General features: G+C 38.3%; 1 long non-coding RNA gene across 1 annotated transcript; it reads left to right on the forward strand.

The window, feature by feature from the left end:
* The first annotated feature begins 15,794 nt into the window (after nt 1–15,794).
* LOC135254297 (uncharacterized) lies at nt 15,795–17,350 on the forward strand. Its single transcript, XR_010329823.1, has 4 exons — nt 15,795–16,094; nt 16,212–16,289; nt 16,443–16,583; nt 16,788–17,350. It is a non-coding gene; the product is annotated as an uncharacterized LOC135254297 (long non-coding RNA).
* The last annotated feature ends 10,620 nt before the right edge of the window (nt 17,351–27,970 follow it).

Raw genomic sequence — 27,970 nt, forward strand, 5'->3', positions numbered from 1 at the left:
GTGTTTGGCTTTTTTTCACAGTGTTGAAGGTCAGTAGAAAATCAGCCATTTAACCTTCTTAGTTCCAAAAAGGTGATAGTAATGGCTTTATTATCAAAAGCTTTCTTTGGCATTATAGTAAACTTGTAACCTTTTGTGTTATACATTCATAGATGGTCTGTTTGGAACACTCAGTAGGAATATTGCTATCTGCCACTTTTAGTTTTTATAATTATTCTTAAGAGATGAATCATAAATTTTTATCTGCCTTGAGGGTGCCACCTACTCTCAGTTGTGGCTTGGAAAATGTGGTGATATAAACACTGTCAGATCAGTGATCGTGTAACTGTTATCCATGATTATTTTGATACAGCAAGTGGTGTGTTTGCTGGGTAATTAATGCTTTTTGGAGGGTGATCAGGCTAGCTGAATGTCACAGGCTACAATGGTACAAGGTAATCCTGGTGTCGCAGTCAAATTCCGTTGTGTGAAGAGGTTTTGTGAAGACTCTGGTACCACTGCCCATGCTGTCATAGGATGGCTTTCCTCACGCAGAGGTGTTGGCAGTGGCTTCTTCCCTCCATTTTAACTCCCAAATGCTGCTGAAGCACCGGATCTTCTCATTAGACTGTAGACTCCCATACAAACCATTTTTCAGTTAATTCCCCATAAAGGGCCACAATCTCAATGCATTCTCTCACCAATTTTACGAGAAGAACACAGCAACAAAAGGACTAGTTTGTACTGAAGTTACTGTAGTTCAAGGTTGTACCTTATGTTTTGAACAGTAGACAATGATAAATATAACTCATTTGAGTTTAATTGTCCCAGCACTGGAGCTTCTCTCCATCAAGTATCCTTATTGTCAACATGTAGATTTTAATTTTTAATAAAACAACACAATTCAAGCATAGGATTTGATAAAGAGAGTGTTCAGTAATAGCATTGATCTGTGTTCTGCCATTTAAGTTCCGAATGCATCAGTGTGAATGAAACCCACCAAGTCCACTCTAGTTCAGGGATTCCTGATGAGCCTTCAGGATTCTATATGTGGAACCTTACAAGTACTACCATTTCTCTTTAATGTTAAAATACCCAAATATTTTTTCTGATAAGGTCATCAGGAGTTCTCGGCTTGGTGTGCTAGACCTCAAAACAATGCTTTTCCGATCAAGAGCCGCATAATCTTTGCTGTTGGCATGAAAAAAGAATTTTCGACTCAGGATTAATGTCTTCAGTGATTTTGTCTTTTAAGCAACTTTGATATTGGCAGTGAGCTGCATCCTCCTGCATTTAGGATCTACCGGGAAATGCAGAACATTGACTTCCTGAAGCGATCCGTCATATCAAAGCAGTCCCCCAGTGATCTTCCCCTGCCCCTGTGTGAAGGAAAATACCATGGTACCCCTCAAAACGCCAAGGGGGAAATTCACTCACCGCAAGAATCAATAAGTTGTTGTAATGAAATCCAGGCTGGGCAGTATTATCCTCTCAGACCTCAAGAGGAAACAAGAGAAAGAACGAAGCTAAAATTGGTTGGGCTATTTGGGGTAAAGTGGCAAAGTCTTACTAATGTACTTACTAACTCACTGAACATCTGTTGGCAATAATTATATTCATTTTTCCAATGATTGATTAAGGGATAGATCAAAGTAAGATTGTAAGTCCTTGAGCAGGTATTTACCGGACTTGGCAACTGGTTTTACACCAAGTGACTCTTCTTTGGCTGTAGCTGTGTAATATATATCTAATAGATTTACCTAATTTGTTTGAAACAATAAATGAATCAAACAGTTTTTCTACCACTATAAAAATATTTATTTAATTCAGTTGAGTACATTTTATTTTAAACCAAATAGGCTTATAATTAAGGGCAGTTTCTCTCAATGACATGACCCAAAGGGAAATGAACTTGTATTTCAACTGTCATCCTCCAGGGGTCCCTGTAGGCATTCAAATTGCACAATCAACTGACCGATTGTACAGCTGAGTGGCTATTTGTGATGTTTACAAAAACAATTAGTTGACTTAATACTGGAAGAGTGGAACGAAGGAGTTATCTTGGTTAACTTGGATTGAATGTCAACTGGACACACTGCACTAAGCATGCAAACAGGTGCAACAGTATCTGGATGGTACACTACATGCTGATGGACTTGGAACAACTTTGAATTTTATGAATTATGAAAGCAGAAAAAATAGATTAACTTTTAAAACAAGCGTCACTTAAGGTCTGAGATCAACACTGAGTGATAATTATATTTCAGCAGGGAAGAGACAGCCTTGAGTGGCTGCTGAATGTTGTTCAGGATTTAATCCATGCATTCAAGTGGAAATGTAATACATGACACAGCAATACAGCTTTCACAGGAGTGCAGTGATTTCACAAAGTTTTCACTGTCCATTGATTATAATTTTTTGTGTTGCAAAGTCAAATTGAAATACATTTAAACTGAAAACTTTTCTCCTGCTATACGAGTACCTCTCCATTATGTCAAAATGAAAATAATAATAGTGAAACATTTATATGTATTCCGAGTTATATTAAGACTAAATATGTGAAAATATTAAAGGCAAAAAGAGTATAATAAACTTTGAAACTTCCTAGCAGCACCATTACAGTAAGTCCATTGTAACAAAATTGTAAATTATACTGTTACGTCCAAAAATCTGTCCACAATACAAATGGAGAACAAGGTGCCCTTGCATTTGTGTTTTTTGACTTTGAGGAAGATGTTGGAAACGTAGATCGTCAGTCATTAATTGATCGTTGGTCATCAATTGTCTGTTCATTAAAATAGTGTCTTTTTGCCCTGAGCAACGTGTGCTACAGTGTTCCTTATTTTGGGCCAGTCCCCTTGTAGTGTCCAGCTTTTTTACTCTAGTTTGACCATCCTGGCTTGTGAGCACCTATCCAGTCCACTTTTATTTAGCTGGCTTGAAGAGCGTTGGGCATCTTCTTTAACATGGAGAACAAGAGTTTGGACGCAACAAAAAAAAAGTCCCTTGTGCCCATAACAAAGCAAAGTTAGAAAGAAATGTACTACAAACACATTTATTATAAAGACACAAAAACAACAATACAACCCAAAAACCATAAAATACAGTTGCTGGTGTTGGACAAGATGCAGGTAAGGCCAAAGCAGGGCCTACAGAAGACCACTAACCCTGATTTACTACAAGTAGTCATCTTTCTCCTGATGGAAACAAAAATGGTGAGTCTTCCACAGGTTTCGGACTCTGACCTGAAACCTAATCAAAATGTGCACATAAAAGAAAAGTGAACATTACCCACCCAAAAGAACAAAACAACAAAAAAGAACAAATCACTGAACAAAGACATAAAAGTCTATATCAACAGGTAGGGTCAAGCACTGCCTTTTCTTCTTCAGCTGCAGCAGGGCTTATGTAGGGCCTCAGGCAGGTGGAGGCAATCAGGCCATCAGCATCAATCCTAACAGACTGAGCAACAGGACACTTGTCAGAGAAATGATCAGGAGGCCAACTACAACACTGTCAGAGTAGCTCATAGGCTGAAATGGAAGAAGCTGTCCACAGATCAACATCATCAGCTCTTCAGATTTGGCTGCTTTGATAGAGTGACTTGACAAAGTAGACAACTAGGCAAACAAATAAAAGTATTCAGTGCACTATTGCAACTTCGGTCTACTAAAAAAAAAAAGGTATGTTTCTGTCAAACAGCTCATATATTTCTTAAAGCTGTCAGGATTTTTGATCCCAAGCAAGTGTGTAAACTGAACATGACAACCCTCTTGCCAGACAATTCCAGGTTTCAACTGGAAATATAGATACATTCCCACTTACAGTTTTCTTAAGCGGCACTGTAATGTCATTGGGTAAATTCTGGGATACAACTAAACAAATATTTTGCAGCTATAATTGTTTGTTAACAACACCATTGATACCGAAAGATGCATCTCTTCATATGGATATGTTTTCATCAAGCATCATCAGTGACAATCAATGTTAAAAGAGTTTTAAGACATCTGATCCTGATCAATTTAATAACAGTTCAGAGTTTAGAACCTTGCATTTTAACAGTGTAAATGAGTGTGACAGGCACCACTTTTATTCACTGTTTTTAAAATACTTCCCCTATTTATTTACCTATTTTCGTGAATGTTAAATATATAACTTGTCCTATTTTAAAAGAGTATTATCTACTTATTCAAAATAAAATAAATAAATTAAAAAATACATAGCAAGCATATTCCTGCATGTCCACAATCCTAAATAATTTGACTGAATGTAATGGGAGTGTTAAAAGTGTAAAGTCTAAAGGCTATGGATCTTTTGTAGACTGACTTATGTTCTCCTAAACTGTAAATTGTTCTAGATTAGAGCATCTGCTGAATGAATATACAGTACTATAATGTAATATCATGGTATTGCATCACAGTGACAGGTAACATAACTGTTTATAATGAAGAACATAGAAATTCAAGGGAATCCTCCTGTTCATTCATTGTAAAGCCTTCTTTAAGAAAACTTTCAGCTTCTGTAATTTTTGCATTCTGTTATCAAAATGAGAAGCACTCTGTTATTAGTTTATTTTAAATATTTGTCCTAATATGTTGACCAGCCTTTTAAGAGAGTTTGCAACAGTTTCCCATGTGGCGAATACCTCCAAAATATATGTTTCATATATAATATTCATGGAGAAAGTAATTTGTACAGTAAAAAAAAAAAAAAAAAAAAACACTAAAGAAATTGGACCTGGGTTTAAAAAGGAAATACGGAGGAAAAATTAGTCAAAATCAGGCAATATTGGTGTCTGTCCTTATCAGATATTACAAAATGAAATGTGACTGAAATATAAAATTAAAAAATGTAAGCATATATTTAAATAAACAATGCCTCAATGACAAAATATATTATTTTTTGTCATGTTGTTTTATATAATTTTATACGCAAATCATTTGGAACATATTCCTCATATTTAAACAAGGTTTACAAATATGAAAAATGATGATAGATTTTGTTAAAGTACTATAATTATTATTTGGACTTATTGTGATACCTTGTTGTCTATTGCAAGACTGTTGGATAAAAAACTTTGCTGCCCTTTAAGAAAATGGGTTTTTTAAAGAGTATTTGTAAAAGTCTCGCCTTGTCCTGGCCTCCTGGACCCATATGTGGCTCTCTGGGCCTTCCTAAAAGTGGTGTACAGGGTATGAACAGTAAATGAACATGGGAATGAGGAATGGGTTAATGGGTGAGAAAATGAGTGAATGAGTACGCATGTGAATGAGTAAGTCCTTCACTTGGATCCAGTGACATACGTCAGCTGCTGACAGTGTATTGTAAAAAAAGGTGGGATGCTTACACCCTGCCTCAGCCAGTAAAATAATGTAGAGCTGATATCAGTGCAGCAGCCGGTCACAATATGATGCATAAATACAGTGTAAAACACACACACTTCTGTGGGTACAGTCAGTGCGTCACCCTCAGGGATATCCGATAGGCCTCATTTATCAATATTTTTGTAAAAACCGCAAGCAAATCGCAATCGTAATCGGAAAGGGACTAACCATTGTAAATGAAAAGTGCGTTCACAGAACTTGTGATTAGCATAAATTCACACCTCCAAAATACCATATCAGGAGGCTGGGATTACATTGCAGACCATTTAAAGAGACCAAAAAAAGACATAATAATAATAATAATAATAATAATAATAATAATAATAGTAATTCTCTGAAGCAGAGATTGAAGTGCTGTTAATGGAAGTACAAGCCAAAAACATATTTTATTCAGTAGTGTAAGCAGTGGTGTGTCAGGGCTGGGAAAGACAGAAAGCCTGGCTAGATATACAGTAGCTGTTGTAAACCCTGTATCTCATGTTCTGCTTAACAGGTAAAACGAAAATGGTTTGACATGAAACTGGAGGCAAAGAAGAAAATCTTGATTTCTAATAAAGCTTCTAATAAAGCCAGGTCAGCCATAGCAATTAAGGCGTAAGATATGAATTCTGCACCCTATTTATAGCAAACTTTGTTTACATGTTTTGTGGAATTTATATTCAATTGTAATTAAGCGTTGGATTCATCGGTATTACACGAATGAAGCATCACCAGTAATGTTGTGATTTTATACAATATTTCTAACAATTATAATACTGAATTAACTTAAAATTTATTCAAATAATTTAGCTACTCCTTTTAATCAAAATAAATGACAAATGAATGGAATGATAAAAGCACAAACACACAAAAAAAAGCTTTACAAATGTGTTTTTTCCATGTATGCACACAATACAAACAGTTTGAGCAACTGATAAAAACTGTTTAGATCCTACAAACTGACATATGAAATCTTTGTTAAATCTCACATTGTTTGTGTAAATGCATTTATGATTTAAACACATTTGAAGAACAACAAAAGCCAGGAGACCTGTGGCTTGCCAGGGCCTGGAATGATGATCACTGCTCATGGGTGCTGGAAGGGGGTTGAATTAGCCTCTGCTTTATGTGATTGTAGAGAGAAAAAAAAATAATTTTGATCATTGGCTTCATGATCCTGTAACTGAAATGGATGACATTGGTCTTACGGTGAAATAGCTCTCATTGGAAAGCACAACTTTTTTCCTTCTTTATGTTTATTACAAATCTTAGGCCCGGATTGCATCAACATTTGTCATTACAACATGCAATCTATATTTATCCTTCTCCTGACACAGTTAAATTCAAACATTAGCTTTCTCTCCACAATGATAGTTTTGAAGTTCAGCAACCCCCCAATGTTTTAAAGAAAACATGCAGTGTTTTTAAAGTTCCATTTAACTGAAAGTTGCAGTTACAGATAAACGCTGATTGAATCTAGGCCTTATCCTTATGAAGAGCTTTCATAAGTGAGAGTATGTGGAACTGGGTATTTGGGATAGTTCTCTGCAATCCAAGTATAAGTCAGATAAGTCAAATATTCTGAAATGGAAAAGTATACGTGAATGGAAGCAGAGGTACTGCCACAACAATGTTGCAATGAATTGGATATGATGCAAAAAAAATAATAGTATTCTCTCAGCTGTCTGTATTAAGGCGGGGAAATCTTTTAGAAGGAAATATAGGTTTGCTTTATGTTTTGCTCTTCTGTATAATGAATGTATGAGAGGTGTCACTCAGCGTACCAACGTGTGTGGGAGGAGCCACTGTCAGTTTTGTGTATTCCTCCCTCAGGTCAGTCTTTTGACTGCAGAAGTTACAGCCATGGGCACTCTACCTTATGTGACATCAGTATCACCTCAGCTACTGAACTGGATGAACATTTCAGCTAGACATGTAGCAGAGAAGATTATCAGACATTTTCTGGCAGTTTGATGAGGCTAGATTTTGTGCAGCTGTGGTACAGTAGCATAATCAATAGACCTCTAAACATCTAAACTAGTATCATAACTACTAGATTGTGCGATCCATTCCGATGCAAGACATTGCATGCCTCCACTTCTTGGCCATTATCTTATATGTATTCTGGCCCCCTGGTAGTGGAATCAGCTTCCTGCTGCAGTCAGGACAGCGGGAACCATCTTCCTGTCCTGTCTGAGTACCCATGTCTTCAGACTGGACCATGTATTCCCTGAGCCTTGAGTTAGTTACAGTCTTTTTTTTGGATTTCCTTCTTGGATATTAATATTGTAGGTATGGCTGTGTAAAGAGATCGTTGTTTAATTTTATTTAGAACCCTAATCATGAGTTTGTTCAGTTAACGTTAGAGTATAGATGTATGATTATAGGCAATATCAAACTTTTGCATTCCTGAGATTAACACTAATGTTCTCTACTTTTGCAAATCCCTCTGAATTAGTGTCTGCTAAGTGACTGGAATAATGGAGTGGTTTCACAGAAATAATGTAGCTGCTCAGTCTGTGAGTCGGTCACATCACTACCACTCATAACAATAGCATGACAAGTTCCTTAAACTGTGGACCTGAGTCTTTAGCTGAGTGGGAAAATAATACAATGCCCATTTATATGTTGATCTGAAATTCCACAAACACAATGACAATACATCACTATTCTCAGGTCTGATAAAAATGACTGTCATAAGCAAGAGACCTGCATAGCCTCATAAGATGTCCACAAGTTGGTTTGGCCAATTTCTGTCATGTATTATATCAATATTTGTGCTCCTGAGCTTTGGCTAAATACATAGGCTGGTGAATTAAGCGATCACCGATGTGAACTCGCCAAATTGTACTGAAGAAAATCAGGCATGTGCATTTAATTGTGACTCGAACTTAAGGACAAATGTGTAGGCCTCTGTATTTTTAAGGTCAAATGACAAGTCTTTATCATGAGCCTTGATTAGCCCATATTTAAGAAATGATTCTTAATTTTTAAATAAATGATAAAATGCATTTGTTTTGTTGAATTATGACCTAACCTATTCTGAAGAATCATAATTTATGTGGTATAGTTACACACATATACAAAGATTGGTATTTATATATATATTTTAAGTCAATAATATTTTGCTGATGAAAAAAAAATAAAACAGTCCCAACATATACATATCTTGGTTTGTGAAAATACTAAATTCTAAAAGTCAGACATAAATACCAAAGGTATTTATTTTTTGACATCGACACAACTCTGACCTTTACTTTTTAGGCCTTGAAATGAAGTTCTGCTCAGCAGTTGGCTATCTGATGTCACAGACAAGAAATCAGAGATTTGCTCTTAGCACCAGGGATAAAAATTAATCTCACTTGAGGATACAAAAAAGGAAATCGATTTTATAAAAAGTTGGATGTTTACTGAGATCATAGAGAGTAACTGATCTCTATGGACATTTGACAACCTTGAAATCCAGATTATTGTATTTAAATGCTTATTCAAAAGAAAACAGCAATAGTTACCCCCAAAACTGAAAATGTCTTGTAGACACGCATATTGAAAACCATGTCAGCAAAAAATAAAGAAATAAAAAACTTGAGTTGTTCACATGTTCCACATCTTATCCGTGTTTGCATGTTCAATTGGATTTACTGTAGATCAGATGAATGACTTTTACTGAGTGATTTGGTCAGTCAAGAATTCACTAGTGGTGGTACTTTTAATCTTGGGCAGCCTTTTGGCCTCCACACATTACTCTGGTCATCACTCTGATACAAGTGAATCTTGGTGTCATCTGTCACAGATTTGTTCAGGAGCTGCAGAATTTTCTTTATGTGCTCCTTAGCAAATTGTAACCTGGCCACTCTGTTTTTTTCGGCTAACTACTGGTTTTCATCTTGCAGTATTGCCTCTGTAGTTCTGTTCATGAAATCTTTTACAGACAGTAGTCGCTGACCAGGAGCATGCTATGACAATTTCAACAGTTTAATTTGAAAAAAGCCCTGACAAGCAGAGGGGCACCAAGGTGCAATGGGGTAGAGATTGACTGGCGTGCTAGGATATCATTCATAATTTAGCCATATTTTACTCTTGTTGGAGATTAAATTTGTAAATTTCTTGTCATTTACAACAAATCTCATCTATAAGAGCGCAAACCATTTCCAAATTTTTTTTTTTTTTTTTAAATCAATATAATTTTAATTAAACTGTTCACAACAAGGCACTTGTCATTCTTCATTCACAAAAAAGTTAAACTTTCAATCAAAAAACAAACCTTAAAAATATCTCTCTATTTATATTTCACCATAAGACAGGAAATAATCTTGGCTTAATTAAACTTGCTTGTTCTGTCTCATTCCATATTGGGGTTAGTACTCAACTATGTGCAGTGAAGGCTGATGTGCTTTTTGTTTGTGTGAAGATAACACTCTTGACGCTTTCAACAACAGACAGAATTCAGTAAATAAACAAAGTTAGTGTAGGCAGAGCATTTTCAAGGTTGCTAGGTAACCAGCAAGCCATCAACCAAAGACAGATATTGCAACATTCCCCAATGGAAGATGTTGCATCTTCCCTTTTTTTCTTAAAGAAACATACGCAGCTATTACTGAAATGCATTGTGCTAACAGTTATCTTTCCCACCCCAGGCCCCCTTTATAATGAGGTTACTGAGGTGTGGACACAAATGTACTCTCCCCTCCTAGGAATGTTTTGAGCTGTTACCCTAGAATGGTCCAGGTGACAAGGGCAAATGTACTGAAATAGCTCTGGGTCCAAGACGTCCTGGGTTGGAACCCCAGAGCAGTCTTCGGGTCTATAGCCCTCCCAGTCCACCAGGTAGTGGATGCCCCCATGCAACCTGTGGGAGTCAAGAAGCTGAAAGACAGTAAAGGCAGTTTGACCATTTAGGCAGGGAGGGGGATGTTTGGTGGCAGGAGACAGGGGACAGGTGACTACTGGCTTGAGGCAGAAGATATGGAAGGTGAGGTTAATGTGCATGGAGTGGTCAGGTGTGACCAGGTAGACTCTGCTCAGGATCTTGTAGGGCTCCAGAAAGCTAGGAGCCAATTTGTGGGATTCTACTTTCAGCAGAAGATCTTAGGTGGAGAGCCAGACCCTCTCTCAGGCAAAGAGGGCAAGCAGGTCTGCAACAGTGGTTGACTTGCCACTGCTGACAGATGGAGGACCACATCAGAGCAGGCTGAACCCTCTTCCAGTTCCGGCGACTATGAAGGCCTCTACTGAAGGAACCTCACCTTACTCAGAAGAAGACTGGTGGCTGAAAACCATAGTGACACTTGAACAGAGACAGGTCTGTATATGAATACTGCAGTGTTATCCAGGGGCAGACTATGGACCTGAAAGATGTGCTGAATCATTGACTCAGCAGTCTCATGAGCAGAGGGTAAGTCTTTGACAAGTGGTTAACAATGACTAGGATTGTAGTGAACCCTTTTGAAAGGGGTTAACTGGTAATGAAGTGGGTGGCACAGTGGTGCAGTGGGTAGCGCTGTCGCCTCACAGCAAGAAGGTCGTGGATTAGAATCTGCATGTTTGCATGTTCTCCCCGTGTCCACGTAGGTTTCCCCCAGGTACTCCGGAGGAATATGTCTTTGGCCTACCTGCATGTCTCCATCAGAACAACCTGCTAGACCCTCACCAGTCTGGCTTCCGATCCGGGCACTCAACAGAGACTGCGCTCCTAGCTGTGACGGAGGCACTTGCCACTGCAAGAGCCTCACGCCTCTCCTCTGTCCTGATCCTTCTTGATCTGTCTGCAGCTTTTGACACAGTCAACCATAAAATACTCCTCTCCACCTTGGCTGGGATGGGAATTGCCGGGACTGCCCTGTCTTGGTTCGCTTCCTATCTTGTAGATAGGACCTACCAGGTCACCTGGAAGGGGTCTGCCTCTGCTTCTCATCCACTTGTTACGGGAGTGCCGCAGGGATCTGTACTGGGTCCTCTGCTGTTCTCCTTATACACCAGATCTCTTGGTTCAGTCATTAATTCACATGGCTTTTCCTATCATTGTTATGCAGATGACACACAACTCTTCTTTTCTTTCCCCCCCTCGGCCACACAGGTCAATGATAAGATCTCTTCCTGCCTGGCTGACATCTCCACCTGGATAGCCAGCCACCATCTGAAGCTCAGCCTCAACAAAACTGAGCTGCTCTTCTTCCCATGCAAGACCTCCTTGCTTCGTGAACTCTCAATCACGGTTGATGGCACCACAGTGACTGCCTCTCACTCTGCCAAGAGCTTGGGGGTGGTCCTGGATGACCAACTTGACCTCAGAAGCACATCAAGGCAACATCACGGTCCTGCAGATTCCTCCTGTGCAACATCAGGAGGATTCGACCATACCTGACGACGCACTCCACCCAGCTGCTCGTCCAGGCTACGGTGACCTCTCGCCTTGATTACTGCAACTCTCTCCTTGCAAGCCTGCCAGCTTGTGCCATACAGCCACTACAGATGATTCAGAATGTCGCTGCCCGACTCATCTACAACCTCCCCAAATTCTCCCACGTCACTCCTCTGCTGCGACCACTTCACTGGCTACCGGTCCCTGCCAAGATCCGGTTCAAAGCCCTGACCCTTGCCTACACTGCTGCCAACAGGACAGCCCCCATCTACTTGCAGGACATGACTCAATTCTATGTGCCTGCTCGACCACTCCGCTCTGCGGCAGCAGGGCGCCTTGTAACCCCTCCCACCCGCCCAAAGGGATCACAGAGCTTCTCCACCCTAGCTCCCCAGTGGTGGAACGAACTCCCCGTCCCTCTCCGAACCTCCCCCTCACTATCCATCTTCCGCCGTGGCCTGAAGACTCATCTCTTCAGATTATACCTAGACTAACCACCACCACGCTGTATTAAAAAAAAAAAAAAAAAACCCTTTTTCCTGTCACTTGTTACATGTTGCCCCATCCCTGCACTTCTTGGTAATTTGTATTTGTCCTAATACTGTAGCTTATTCTTCTGCCTAGTTGGCTCTGCAGATGTTAGGCCAGAATAGAGTTCATTGTTCTCGGATAGAAATAGTTGTTCAAAATAAGTATTGTACCTTACTGAACCCGTGTTCAGCAGTTGTCTACGACCATGAAATGCACTTTTTTGTACGTCGCTTTGGATAAAAGCGTCTGCCAAATGAATGTAATGTCTTTGGACTGTGGGACAATTGGAGACTCTAAATTGCCAATATGTATGAGTGTGTGAGTGAATGGTGTGTGTGCCCTACGAGATTGGCGGCCTGTCCAGGGTGTATTCCTGCCTCTCGCCCAATGCAGGCTCCAGCACCCCCGCGACCCTGCTCAGGATAAGCAGGTATAGATAATGGATGGATGGATGGTAATGAAGTCTACGAAAAGGTGGGACATAGGCAAGGGATAAAGCAAACTGGAAGGGTGTTGTCTGGCTCACTTGCTCTGGCTGCTGGTAGTGCATGCTGAGATGAAGGAGCAGGATCTTGCTTGATCATTAACCACCAAAACCTCCATCTCAGGAATTCCAGAGTCCAATTACCTGGGGATGTCCTGTCAGGGGAAAAAACCTTAAAGGAGAACTAATGAGTGAACAGAGCTGGGCACATCAAGATGGTTGGGACGTCCATCTCCATGGTCTGCCTCCTGGTTTCACCTTCCACATGGCAGTTTCAATTTCCCAAATCACTGGAGCCACTATGTGAACAGTGGGATGAATGGTTTCTGGTATAACTACTGGGTGTTTTTGGAGTTGAACTGACAGGACAGAGAGTTGGCCTTCAGATTCAGAAATCAAATTGACTGAATAACAAGACCCACCAGGCCTGCCAGGAGTTCAGGCTTGTGTTGTCCTGGATATAAGGCAGGTTCTTATACAGTGCAGTTAAAATACAAATACTTGTTGCCAAGCAGCTCTCTGTTGTTCATATCAAAGTTCATCTGAGCTGGTGATGCATGTTTGGAGAAACAGGTGTATGAGTGTAGTGTTTGAATACTCACCATTCTCCGGGACAACACCGCCCCTACCCCAATATTGGAGGCATCTGCCACCCTTATGAAAGGTGAGATTGTCTGCAGCATGCCCTGACTATGGTGCCTTGATGGACCAGAGCTGACCAGATCTGTTCCATTTCTGGTGGGTCCATGAGTGGCCCAGTCTTTCTATAATGAGGTACAGTAACTGCGGTATGGACCCAAGTAACGAGACAAAATCAATAATCAATAATAATCAATAAAAAAAATACACAAAAAGATAAAGATAATCACAGGAAAATAATAAACATTGATACAACAAAAAACCACAAAAGACTGGAAAAAGACCAAGAACCTTCAGAACCAACAGCAAGTAGACTCCAACACTGAGCAACAAACAAGGGAACTGAGGCAACTTAAATACACAAGACAGTGAGACAGCAGACATTGCAAGAATACTTTGAATGAACATTAAATTCAGGTCACATTAGTCTATGCCCGTCATAAATGAGTATTCTATGTTGTATCAACGTTACTTTTTGGATTATTTCATCTGATTCGTATATGGTTGAAAACAAAACATTCAATCAATGTAGGTTTTTGGTTGGGTTTGTCAGGGTTGATAGTTGAAGGCATAATGTTGCCTCAATGTAGATTTTTGGTTCGGTTTGTCAGTGTTGGATATGGTTGGAAACATATTTGCATAATTTAATTTTAAGGAGGACATTGTCATTTGAGACAATGACTAGGTTACTAGTCAGATTAACATTGCTCAACCTTATGTCTAATTCACCACTCCATTGATCAAACAAGTTCCACTAGTTTAGGGTGTATACTGTGCATTTGTTCCTTCAGCCATGATCTGTCAAGCTGTAAACATGGAGTGAATGTGTTTGTAGCTAAATTACACAGCAAACATGACTCTGATTCTTAACAGTGCGATGATTGTGCCCAGGCTCTAAGTGGTGAGAGCAATCCATCTATGCTTTGTTGTTGTTATTAATAACAGCTGTTCATTAATTTGTATTGACTCTGAATCTGATGTATTCACTCGTGTGAATTGCTATAATTAATATGTAATTATAGCTGTTTTTTAGCAAATATTTTTACCATATGCAATATGCAATTGTAATGGAAATAGGGACACAACCAGTTTAGGCCTTAGCTTTTAGTCTGGAAGGGTGAGCAACCCTGGGTCCAGAAAGCCAGGGTATGCTGTTTATTTGTGGTTGCTCAACACTTAATTGATCAATGAAAGAATTGATTGATTGATTGATTGAATGCACAGTTAACATGCTTTATCTGGTTTTATGGGTCTAAATGTATTGTTGATTTTTGATGAGCACAAAAACTGGAATCCTGCAGCACATCATCCCTGATCTAGATCAGTACTACTTGACTCCAGATCTTCCTGGCTGCAATGTCTGCTGGTATTTGCTTCAACCACCTGTTTTCACTAATTATTTTCCTTCCTTGGTTCAGGAAGTAAGCTCATTAGTGAAATCACATGGGCTGCGTCCGTAGTCTTTTTTGCTTAGGAAGGTTCCTAACTGAGTGAAATGACCCGGAAGTATCCAAGTGGCAGCCATGATAAGAGCTGGTCTAATTCTCTAAATGCTAAGGAAATGTGCTTCAATGCTTCCTTTCTTATCTCTTTTAGCATAAGGCACACTGGACTGTCCTTTACAAAAGGAAAGGAGATGATGCCGTCCTACAATTCCTTGCGGCAGCAACATTTAAGCGACGCACCATTCGGCCATTCACGAAAACAAACGATCAACATGACTGAGTTGTGTGGTGGTTCTTAAGCTATTATATGCATAGGCTTATAATCAGATCATAATCAGCATATTAACGATATCACAGAAGTCTGTCTTTCAAGAAAAAGGGATATGAGACGTTTCTAGCCAGATGATGTTTTTAATTCAACATGTTTGAAACTTAAGAATGATGATATGTACAGTAGTAGATTTGTAGGCCTAACATGTTATGCCTATCTTGCATTAAATTTAACAATTATTTTCATACAATCATACTAATTGGGATTCATGTCGATAAATATGAGCGGACAGGAGGGTAAGCGTGAGCAACCATTCTCAATGTGACAACCATTTCGTTTCACTTTTGTGACTGGTAGCCTATATTCCTTTTTTATTTAAATTCCAACCTTAGTAATGAAGTAATATTTTTTCACCGGGTTGTCCATGTTTATATAGCCTGCATGAAACAACACGGTATGAATGCACGGGGCGAAGTATCTAAGATGTGCTTTTAGTAGTCCAGCTTCGGAACATTCAGTCTCAGCTGCAAGTCTAGCCTCCGATGGAGAAAGTGTGTTTTCTTCCCTGAGAACAAGAAAACTTTTATTGCCATCCCTTTGCTTCATCAGAAATTACTATTTACTTCACTGTTCTCAATTTAAATAAGATGTTACAGTGCTTTTTCATTAGTCTCAAATTGATCAGACCCCTTCAAGCTGTAACAATCTTGTGAAGAACTCATGCATTTTTGATTGCGAAAGAATGAGGTGCTCAATTTTATTTCCTTAACAGTGCCATGAGTCATTTAATTTTACATATTGTACACTGTGTGTGTGGCTGTTGGTATTTATTTGCCTGTGACTGTATGTATGTAATGGAATGTATAACAAATCTGTAGCTGCCTCAGTGTAATTAAATGTGCTTTTTTTTCTTTTGTAGAAAAACTTGACTGCGCTGTTGAATAAGAGTCTGCAGGAAGATGTCCACCCATCTTGGAGTTGGAAACTGAAGAAGTCTCTCAGCAAGGGAAGAGGGGGAAAAGTATAGTATTGAAGTTAATGTATACTGTTATGTCTTAATTCGGTGATGAGTGTATGAATGATATCCATCCATCCATCCACTAATTGTTGGACGTTCAATGATATATTGTTTCTTCAGAGCCAACGTGTGCTGTAATGCAGCTGATGAGGACAGCGATGAGGACTGTGGAAGGGCTACCAAAAGTCATTGCACCAGGTGAGTAAAACAAATTAGAAATTGAGAAAGTTGTCATTCCTGAACATACTCCATCAAATACACATATTCAATCTGCAGTCAGATAATTTCTTGATTACTTTAGATTTTAGGAAAAGCGATCCTCTTCCTAACACTACTATTGTCCCTGGGCAGGAGCGCCAGCACCATTGACTGGGCTTCCAGACCCACTCCATCACCTAACCATGGCCCTGTCCCTAGTCTCAGCTCCAGCTTCTGTCCCGCTCCATCAGCTGGCTCCAGTCCCAGATCCAGCTGCAAACCAGCTGTTCAATGGTAAGCTCAGGAGGAGGAAGGGTACACGGGTATTTTTCGCCCACCTCCAATGTCATCCTTAACCTCCACTAGAACTGTATCCTGTTAAAGATTTGTTTCACATCTCACCATGCCATTTTAAGTTCCACTTTTGCAGCTGACTGTCATTAATCTACTTCGGTCCTGCCTTGCGACAGACAACCTTTTTATTCATTACGTTTTCAGCATCACCTGTCAGTCTCATTGGGTCATCCCTGCGAGGTTCTACACCTGGCCAGTCTGTGGATATGCAATTCATGGAACAGGTGAAAGGTAATAATTTTCTTTCTCTGTCTTAAAAAGAATTTAAGAACCTCTGTTGCTTGTTACGTGTTGATTAGTTGCAAAATTCTTAAATTTCAAGATTTTTCTTTAAGTTTACTTAGTTTCATTTAAGGAAAAGCACATATGTTAATATTCTGTTTCTTTAGATCTAAGATTCAAAAAGAGAGACCAGAGGGCCATTCTTCAAAACTTACAGACAAGTAAGAGTCAATGAAAGCCTACCAACCTCTAATATTGTGCTGCCTTTAGAGACAATGGAACAGTTGGATGTGATGGAATGGTTAGTGAAGTTTTTTTATGTGTTCCTTCTTAACTGATTTGACTTTACTGAACTGAAGCCTCGTATATCAAAAGACTTTCCTCTACTTGGTGGCAATAGATTTTTTTAAAACGTTAATAATGGCACAGCCACAATGAGTTTTTTGGAATTCCATTAAGGTATTAAAATAGAAAATGAAAATAAAGGATATTTGAAAGGTTTTCCTTTGCTATTATGTGCTTTATATTTCAATTGAGACATTTTCTTTCAGTTCTATTGAGGTAGCTCGCCTCAGTAATTGGGGGCCACAGTGTGGCTGATGGTGTGAGGCACATGATTTCAATAGTCCCCTGCAACAGCGTGGCCTGCTGCCTTAATTGGGCAGGTTGGAGTCAAAAATTGAGTTTTTAGAAGACAAGTCTGCAGAATATTATGTTTCGTGAGTAGTCATTTAATTGAACTCTTAGGAGTTGATTGATTGCGTTATTCTGCAACAGTTGGGGAATGGGCATAGCTTTTAATGTCTAACAGGATCTGTATTCATCCATTTTTAATTTAAAATTGTTATGGTAGCTTCATTTCTGAGCTGAAATTGCAAAACCAACAAGTCAACAATTTTATGCATTTGGAGAGTTGAACTGACCATGTGACATATTTAGGATGTGTTCCAATATAATCTACTCAGTATAACCAATTAAAATGTAACAAAACTAATTTTTGACTAAAATTTTCAGCACTAGAAAATGACTGTGTTCTCTTTATCCAGTATGAGTGAAAGTCAAAGTGATCCTTGATTAGCACTCAACTCCTATTGAGATACTTTATGAATATGTGAGCAGGATTGAATTTGTCCTTCACGTTGACTGAATGAATTAAGTGTTATTTTTTAAGCCTACAGTAAGTGCTGTTCTTTTAAATGTACGTATACACAAAGTTATCCTATCCTTCTCCTGACTGAACCTTTTTTTTTGTTCTTCGCTTATTCAGTTGAATAGCTTGTTCCGCCCTACTTCACAGGAAACAATGACTCACCCCGGTTAACACAAACTTCAAACATACAGGACAGATACTGTATAGCCTCCTCTGTTTTTTTGTTTTGACCTTTTTTTTTTAAACCAGCAAACAATTGAGACTGAAGCCTGGTGAGGTGAATAGACAAATCTCAACAAAAAGACATTTTCTGTGTACAAAAATGCCAAGTTATTCACACATACAAAGCACTGTCTATAATTAATTCACGAAAAAGAAGAAAAAACACAGTGCCAAGTTACATTAAATAATTTAGGAAACATTTGATAGCATTGCTATGGAACAGAGCTTGTTTAATTTGTATGAGCTAAATTAGCCAATATCATTTGCTGTAACTTGGCCTCATTTATATTAATTTGAATACAAATATCACATAAGCAAATGAACACTTACTTAAATGGCCATACATGGTCAAATTGACTGTCCTTTATCTTACTTGCATTTTGGTTGCTGTGTGTAATGTTGTAGTGAAAGAACTCCACTAGTACCCAGCTGCAACCCCACAGAACAAGCCCCTGGGAGGCGAAAGCCTACAAAAGTAGTCCAAGATTTTAGGGCCTACCTTGTAGTCATGTAGCTGTCTGAGTCATGAATAGGGTTGGGTACTGAAACCTGGTAGCACTCTGGCATCGGTTCCTATATGACCAGTATCTATTGAACCAAATCGCAACACAGATTTCGATGCTTCATTACGATGCCATCTTTACTTACGTTACACTCACTCTGATGACTAAGTCAATGACAGCACGTACCATTAGCAAGCTAGTTAATGTTAAACTCTGTCAAAATGCCAAAAGTAAAACTGTCTAAAATGTGGCTGTATTTTTAGATTCAAACAATAGGACTTGCCTTTACAATAAAAATACGTTTTTTTAATGTCTTCATTTGCTCTTTGTTAGAAAGAATGTAGGCTGCCCGTTCAGGGTAGGCACAGTTTAGGCACTATACCATTTTAATACCGTCTGTATCGTCGAGGATACCCTTCCCTTGTAATGAAAGAATGTTACGTGCGGTTTGCATGTGAATTGATGGACAATGTATTTTCAAAAATATAAATGAGCGGTTTCCTCATTCTTCAGAAAAACTCTCGGTGCTGTATAGATAAGGGGCATGCCGCCTGCCAAGCCATAACTTGGGAGATGTCATACCTTCCATGCCAATAAAGGTTCTGAGTAACAACAAAAACCAGCAGACCTCATGGATCTTACTTGACAGGGTGTAACAGATGTACACCACTAGACCACTTAATGAAAACAGGAATGTTCCTAATCTGCAAGATATTCAATTGGCTAATCACAGATAAACATGCTCTCTCATTTGCCTTATAATTTCTGTGGCGACAAAGTGAAATCATTTCTAAAGTATTATTTTGGAGTGTGTAAATATATAATAATTGTTTTGTTGATACTACTAACAATCTTGTGATCTTGACATTAACATTTCTGTAATATCAAAATACTGAGCAGTGGCGGTTCTATAATGCGGGGCGCTGGGGCGCCGCCCCCCTAAATGTGAAATAATTATAAAATAAGAATTGTTTACTCGTACAATGCACCTGGTAGTCTGTCAGCACCTGCCAGTATTCATTAAAAATTGGTTCCAAAATCAAATTGTATTTGGTTAATTTCTGTGTGATTATAGCCTACTTCCTGGGTGAAGGGTGCCGGCCAAATGAGTGTGTATGTAAGTCCTTCAACTTTTGGCAAGCAGGTGACCTGAGGCTGCTCTCTAAATGGTTGCTTCAGATTTTCCACGGGGCGCCCCAGACACTCCTACTTTTATTGGCAGCGAATTGGTATTGTTTTTATGTTTTTTGATCTAATGTGATTGGACATCGACGCTATCTTTCATGTTCACGCCCGCCATTAATATAACTACGGATGCATGACTGTCACTCCTGCTCCTTAGCTAGCTGACCGGTACTTTCAGGAGATGGCAACGTCAAGTAGAACCGCGAAAATCAAAGAAAATTTGGTTATTTCCTTACAAAAACGCCCTTTCACAAGACATTCACTGGAAGAAAAAAAAAAGAGGATAAAGGAGCTTGGGCCGGACCGACCCATTTTACAAATTCAGCAGCAGGCAAGTGATCGTGGACGATTATACACCCGGAACGGTCTCTTGTTATGACAAAGGCAGTTGGCTAGCTGAATGTGGTGTAAGTAATGCCTTTTATTGCTTTCCCTGTTTGCTATTTCAAAGTGTCGGCACCGAAGTGTTGTGGACAACGACGGTGGTACAAGACCTATAACATCTTTCTGATAAATGCAAATGGCACAAAAGTAGCCGCAGCCGTCTAGACAATAGTATGAGACTAAATTTTTTAGGCAGGTTTAGCACTGCTGAACAGCTAGATGAAGGCTACAGGATTGGCATTAGAAGGCACAATGAAGAGATGACAAAATCAACACATCCTGTCCAGAATAATAGACTGTGTTAAATTTTGTGGAGCCTTTGAGTTGGCTTTGCGTGGCTCCGATAATCCTGTGATATTCAGTGGGTTGGTGAATTTTGTTGCCTCCTTTAAACTTCAGCATTCACATTCACATTTTGTCCAGCAGATGGCAGCAGAAGGCTCTATAAATGACATTGGAGTTAGCTAATATTTTCCTACTTTTTATGACTTCATAGAATGTAACAGTGGCAGTAAAAATGACTTTAGTAGTTCCATATTTAGAAATTGAGCTGTTGCTGTTAAGGTGGTAACTTTAGGTGATGTAGGTGAAATGGGCATTTTGTCATCTCTACATATTATTTTCTATTATTAAGGAGGGCAAAATATGTTCAAGTAGTGCTACTGGCCAGTGTTTAGGCACCATTAATGTGTTGTGTTGTCTTTAGATTTATTTATTTATTTATTTTATTTTATTTATTTGCTGAGCTAGGAAGTGCTGCTTCAGTTTGTTTGTCCCCCAAAACTGCGCCCCCCCAAAAATTTTTTATCACCAGCCGCCTCTGATACTGAGATAGTCGTCTTGTGATCTCAAAATGTTCATTTCAGTAATGTTTGCATACTGAGATAATCATCTTTCCCCCAAAAGATAAAGAATCCTAAATAATAATAAAAAAGTCACCATGACAAAATCCTTTGCCACGCAGATGTGCATGAAACTAGAAAACCATTTACACAATTTAAAACATAAGAGGATTACTTTTATGAACAGGCGATGATAATGTTGTTAATGCATGACACATTTTAAAAAGGCATCATTTTAGCATTTTGGGTGGATAGATAAAATGATGGATCATTTAGCTCTGTCTATTCAATTATTCGACTCATAAAATATTTACGGGCCCTTAGCTTTTATTATATCTGTAAAAGACAGCAGACATGATCAAATATTATTATTTTGGTATGAATTTTAGAATTGCTTGTCTGATCACATTATTGTAAAAAGCCCTATTTGACAGGTTCAGTGCGCACATAAAATTTTTGGGTCAAATGAAAGAAGAAGTCTGCAAAAATACACTGGGTTTTTGTTGGCAAATTACACTAGACCAAATAAAAAAGTTAATAAATAACCATTGAACATGAAAAGGAGCAGTCCTGTGATTATCTATTAGGAAATAAATCAGTGAAGCTTCCAGAGCAGATACCTTCAGATTTTTACTGCTTTGAGAACTTAATTTCTGTTCTGCAAGTATTGTCACAGAAAAGATAACCTCAGTAGTGTAGTATATAGGTTAGGGAACTGGGCTTGTAATTCAAAGGTTGTGGGATCGAGTCTAAGCTAACATACTCAACCCTTGAGCAAGGTACTCAACCTAAATTGCTTCAGTAAAATGTCCAGCTGGATAAATTAATTGTTGGTAAGTACGTAATACGTGTAAGTCATTCTGGATTTTATTGACTGCTAAATAGCAATGTAATGTCGAGAGAAAATGATAATAATTTTAATTAAAAAAAAGAGATCAACATTAAATCAGTGCACTGGGAACAATCCAAACAGACATGCAATCTTATGATTCATATTACATTTGACAGGGCACATCAGAGCTTCCTTATAAAACCCTTAACCTAGATACCACCTGACACGGTTATCAGTCAAAGAGTTAATTGCTGGCTCTGTGCTGCACAACGTGTGAAAGTAACAGTTGTGCTGGCTCAGCTTTAGCAGGCCTTCCCAGTTCAGCCCCACCAGAGCAGGATATCTAACAAATGGGATTAAAAATGCCAGGATCACAAAGCAGGATGGTGTAAATTCTGTGTTCTGTTTTGGTTCACAGAAGCCTTGCCTGCGCCTAGCTAATTATCTATTTTGGGCTTAAGTGCCAAGAATTACTCATTTTTCCCCCTCACTTTAGCTTCATCTTTGGCTCTGCAGCATACATTGTAATATTTTGTATAACTACTAATCTAAATACATATTCGCCAAAGAGGTTTAATGGACTGAAGAAAATCCTTGCCTGGACTTTCAAGGTAATTTGTATTGCCCTGGAGTTTCTTGCCCTCAAACTTGTAAAGTAGCACAGTATTTGATAATTTAAATAAAATAACCACCAAAATGTGCTTAAAAATTCCTTAATTGGATATAATAACCTTGAATTGTTTGATCATGCACCTCATTTGTCCAGAACCTATGTCAAAGAGTTGAACCATTAATCATAGTTCCTCAGTGGACAGGGCCTATTAAGTCTTTAAACTTAACCTGACATCTGTGCTGTGAAATGGATGATGTGCAATTACCCCCTAGACAGGAAGCCAGGCTGTTACTGGGCCATTATTCTGCACTGTATAGCTGTGGGTGCCAAGTCTCTGTTAAAACTCAGCTATGGGACTGAACTTGCAATCATCTGGCAATAGCACTGATGCATGAGAGACAGGGCCATCTAAGGGTCAAGAAAAATGCATTTTTTTATTTGAATTTTTCTTCATTGCTTGATTTTGAGCTCCTAATCACAGCTGTAACCCCCATAGATGCCTCATACATGGATGTACTCAAACTAGCATGCTGACCCTCCAAAATACATAGAGCCAGATGCTTATTCTTTTCACACGCAGTTCACTGGGCTGGCCAGCTATTGCATGCAGCTGGCAGAAGCAGACTGCAGATGTTCAGCTATTCACATGAGTTAATATTGCACTGGAATTACCCTGCCAACAAAAAGGACTATGGTCTAAATTTGGGATTTTGCACTCGTAATGAGAAAGGTAACGTAAAATGTTGTCACAACATTCTAATCTTTGCCAGCTACGTAACAAAGAAACCAATTTGTCTTCAGTGTGAAGACGGCAATGCTTAGAACACAGTATTCATGGAATATAAAAGAAAGCAAGCAAGGATACATGCATGCCTCATCTTAGGAAATGTTGCATATCTCCAGGCTTTTATGCAGTGTCTCTACAGTTAACCAATAAGTTATGTAGTAGGTCTACACTCAAGAGAAAATTAAGTTATTCAATTTATTTTCAGCACTGAAACTATAAAACACATGTTCCGCCGTTGAAGCCATCATCATTGTCCCTGACGGGTTATGCTTAAAGTATGCTTAAAATGTACTTTTTATAATTATACCAAATTATATACTTTTTAAAACTATACCAAATATGTCATTAAGTTGTACTTCAGTGTACTCAAAATAAGTATATTAAATTGCTTATAGTGGTACTTTAATATAGATACAAAAGGTATACTTTGGTTTAAGTTATACTTCAGTATACTTCATAAAAGCATAATAGATTGCATACGTGTACATATAGTAGTATTTTAGTGTGCTTTTAGAATACCTTCAAAAAGTATACTCTAAATTTACTTACCTTTGTAAAAAAATAATTTTTACACTTAACAGTGGTTGTAACACTTTAGTGCATTTAGTACACTTGTGCAGCCAGTTTAACAAACAATTTACACATATGTACTGAAAGTATACTTAATTTTTTTAAAAAGCATACATAAAGTGTTATATTTTTTCGCTTGGGCAGGTACGGGTGTATAATTAGGCCTTACAAGTCATTTAACATATTGTAATTGGTCCTAAAATTTGAATGATTAAAAAGTAAAATACATGGTCATTTGCATTTGGAAATTTTGACAGAAAACAAGTCCTGCAATGGAAGAGGAGTTCTAAAAAGAATCTTGCACTTTGTGTGATTCTCCCTGGGCCATGCCCTATGGTGGATTTATTACCGTACCGCAGTAAACAGAGCTAAGGAGAGGATTTTATGTTGTGCTCCAGCTATAAATCTGCCAAATCTTCTTGTGGCATTATTTTGATACGTGGCTTCTTCAAGGAGACCAGCCTTCTTTCTCCTTGAACTGATATTTAAAATCAAAGGGGACCTTGGCTCTGGCATGTCACTGATATACGCATTTCTAAAAAAGTTTTTATTTAGAAGTTTTAGATCTGGGAGATAAATCGTACATTAATAACCTTGGGTTTTTCAGAGTCCAATGAAAGGGGAATTTCTTGTCTTTCAAAATTTTAACAAAAAGTCTGACTCCTTTTTCATCACTTTGACTGATTCACCTGCAAAATAAATAATAATAAAAAAACCTTAAGGAAAACTCTGTTAAATTTCACTCAGAAAGTGTGTGAAGTAACATGACAAGTTTAGACTGACCTGCATATTGTCCAGACTGCAAACAGGTTTTCAATAAACAGGTTGTCAGAAAGAGGCATTTGTGTCATGTCAGTGTCATTAGACCAAAGAGTTGTTTTCCCAATATCTCGTGTACTGATATCCCTTGAAAAATGTCATCTGCAATGTCTGTAGCTTCACTGGAGTGAGAGGTGTATGCACTCACACACTAGTCATGTGAGTTCGAACTGAAATCCCTTGAAACATGCCACCTGCAAAGTCTGTTGCTTCATTGGAGTGAGAGGTGTCTGTACTCACACGCTAGTATTTGCACCTTTCAGACTTCAGTCGCCTTGACCAAAGAAAACGTTCCATGCACACTGTCACCTCAGTATGAAATGCTAAATGCCCCATGGTTCTAGTTTAAAGTTTGCTGAAAATTAATTCAAGAAATCAAATAACTGTGTTGGAAGATTACTTATGAATGCCACGGAGCACACAGACAATTTTAATTTCATCTCTTAAAGGGGAATTTAGCTGAGAGCAACAATTTTACAAGGCTGCTTAATTCCTTTCTGGCATTTGTATTGAAAACATCTTAATTTTTTTTAAATAACATGAGAGTACAATCTCATGTAATGGCTTGCAAGATTCTCCACACCAACCCTTTTTCCGTCGTTTCTCTACACAATACATTACTGGCATTTATCTGATGCTCTTATCACAGCTTTTGCAGTTTTACATAGTATGAGTTTATACACCTGGACATATACAGACACAGTTCAGGTTAAGTACCATGCTCAAGAGTACAACATGAGTGTTTTACCTGAAAATCAAACCTGCAGCCTTTTGGTTACAGGCCCACATTAACCTACACAGCCACCCACAGGTATCCACCCACTTTCCATCCATGGGAAAACGCAAGTACAAATTAGAACCTTTACTAAATAATTCATAATAGATGTACAATAGGTAAAAGCAAAGCAATATTCCCATCTTTACCTGTTAACAGTGGCCAAGTGGCTGTTCAGTGATAATAGTATTATGAATTCACCCACTGCATGTGTGCACGCGCGCGCGCACACACACACATGCAGTTTGCCTTTGCAAAAAGAATGCCTGCTACAGTACAGTATACAGTACAGTATTAAAAGAAGAAAAGTAAAAAATAAATGTAAAAAACAAACAAACAGAGGCAATGCTTAATCTAGTTGATTTTGTCTTTGTGTAAAGCAAACTTACAAAAGCATACCATTTCATTGGGGTTGTGGGGCTATTAAGCCAGTCAAGCATTCAAAATGTGCAGTAAAATATTCATATTAAAATGTATCCTTGCCAATATTCTCAGGAATATCCGGATGAGAAGTCTGATATTGAAAGGGGTCAGAATGGTAATAAAGATTCTGGAGACAAAAGACAAACAGAACTCAGCTCGAAGCTAAACGACTCATAAAATATAAATATATATTATCAAATACCTCTGAGACCTCGATTAAGCTCAAAATTATACTGAAAAAAGAATAGAAGTACTTAAAATAAAATCATTGGTGTGGGGATCGAAAGATAGATCTTCACTGTCTGTAGAACACAGAAATTTTCTGTGCATCACAGCTTGCATCTCCATAACAGACACAAAAAAAGACAAACACATTTTATAACAGTAATAAAAATGACAAGGAGGTACATGATCATAATCATAATTTATCTCACTGTATCTCATTGTATAAGAGCTGACACAGGGCTTATCAGCTCTGTACCTTTAGATTTGCTGCTTTTTTTAGGCTTAAGAAACCAGGTGAAATGATTAAAGAATACTTCTGGAATTTTTGGATATTTTTTGTGGGGGTGCTGGTTCCCCCTAATGTCAGACATTATTGTTATTATTATTGTTGTTCTCATTATTATTATTTTGAAAAAAAATATGTTTAAAGTTCTTTCATATATTGTCTTGTAAGTATAACAGTCAAAATCCCCACTTCTTTAAGTTTTTACAGATTAGACACAGTCTGCGCAGTCAAATTCCCATATTTCCTCAGTCACCCTCTGAGAATCCCATTGATGCACGTCGTAGTGTGCATGTGTAAATACTAGGCACAATGTCCTGTCTGTATGACGGCGTTTCTAATGTCGCCCCTTCCTCCCTGCCCCCTAGTGGTGTGAGTGCCCACATAATAGGGATAAAGCGAAGATTTACAATTTATTTTAAATTAAAAAAAGGCTACAAACATGCCGCCAATTCGAGTTCAGTGCCTGCAGCAAAATCCTTTCTGGCCAATGGAACTCGTTCCCTTATCAGCGCAATAAATGGCAGTAAAATAAATGGAGCCTCCCCGTCCCCCAATCACTAATTACGCACAAACCCACATCATAAAACTTATTTTTTGATACTTTCTATGGTTACTTGAAAAAATGATACTCTTTCAGCTTTCAGAACAGTACCTCAGATCACCAAATAAATCATTCACAAAAAAAGTTTAAAATGTAATGTCTATATGTAATGTACTTACATTGCATTCACTTTCAGTACATCTAATACTTGCATTTGTATGACTTCTTTAATCTCAGTTGGAAACCTTATTTTCATATATATATATATATATATATATATGCATACACACACAATGGAGATTCGCTCAACGGTGCAGTGCCAGACAAAGGTAGTGGGCATGTAAGTTCACAGAAAAGGTAAGTTTAGTGTTCTCCTTATTATTTCTTCTTCTATTCCACATCAACATTCTGTACGCGACTGCTCCTACGGCTTTTCAACAAGACCTACCGAAGTTTGGCAAGTAGCTTCACCTTGTTGCTTGTGATTTTTCTGCCAATAGCACAACTATTTTTTTTGGAAATTTACACTTTCACATAAGAAAATTTTCCATTGATTGACACTGATGGAATATCCAGAAGGTGAACAACACATTCACAGCTGCCAGCTGCAATTGGCCACTGCAGCTGCCACAGATACAGACGGTCTGTCTCTTTTGCAAGGCTTCTAACGGATTCTGGCAATGTGAGTAACGTTCGTAGCAGTAATGATAGCAGTAGCAATGCAAGTTCAACCCGAACTAATATTAGTTTTTTCTTATAATTCCTGCTAGCTAACATACTTATTTCAGCATTCAACATAATGCGTCAACATAATTATTTTTGTAAGATATTAATGCTCAAAAAAAAAAAAAAATTGAATTGATTGATTTGTCCTCATTTATCTATGCAGTTTTGAGTGAAGAATGTTTTGTGTAGATAATGTATTCAAAATATTATCAAAAATGTACA

The sequence above is a fragment of the Anguilla rostrata genome, chromosome 4 (assembly GCF_018555375.3).
Source record: "Anguilla rostrata isolate EN2019 chromosome 4, ASM1855537v3, whole genome shotgun sequence".
NCBI lineage: Eukaryota > Metazoa > Chordata > Actinopteri > Anguilliformes > Anguillidae > Anguilla > Anguilla rostrata.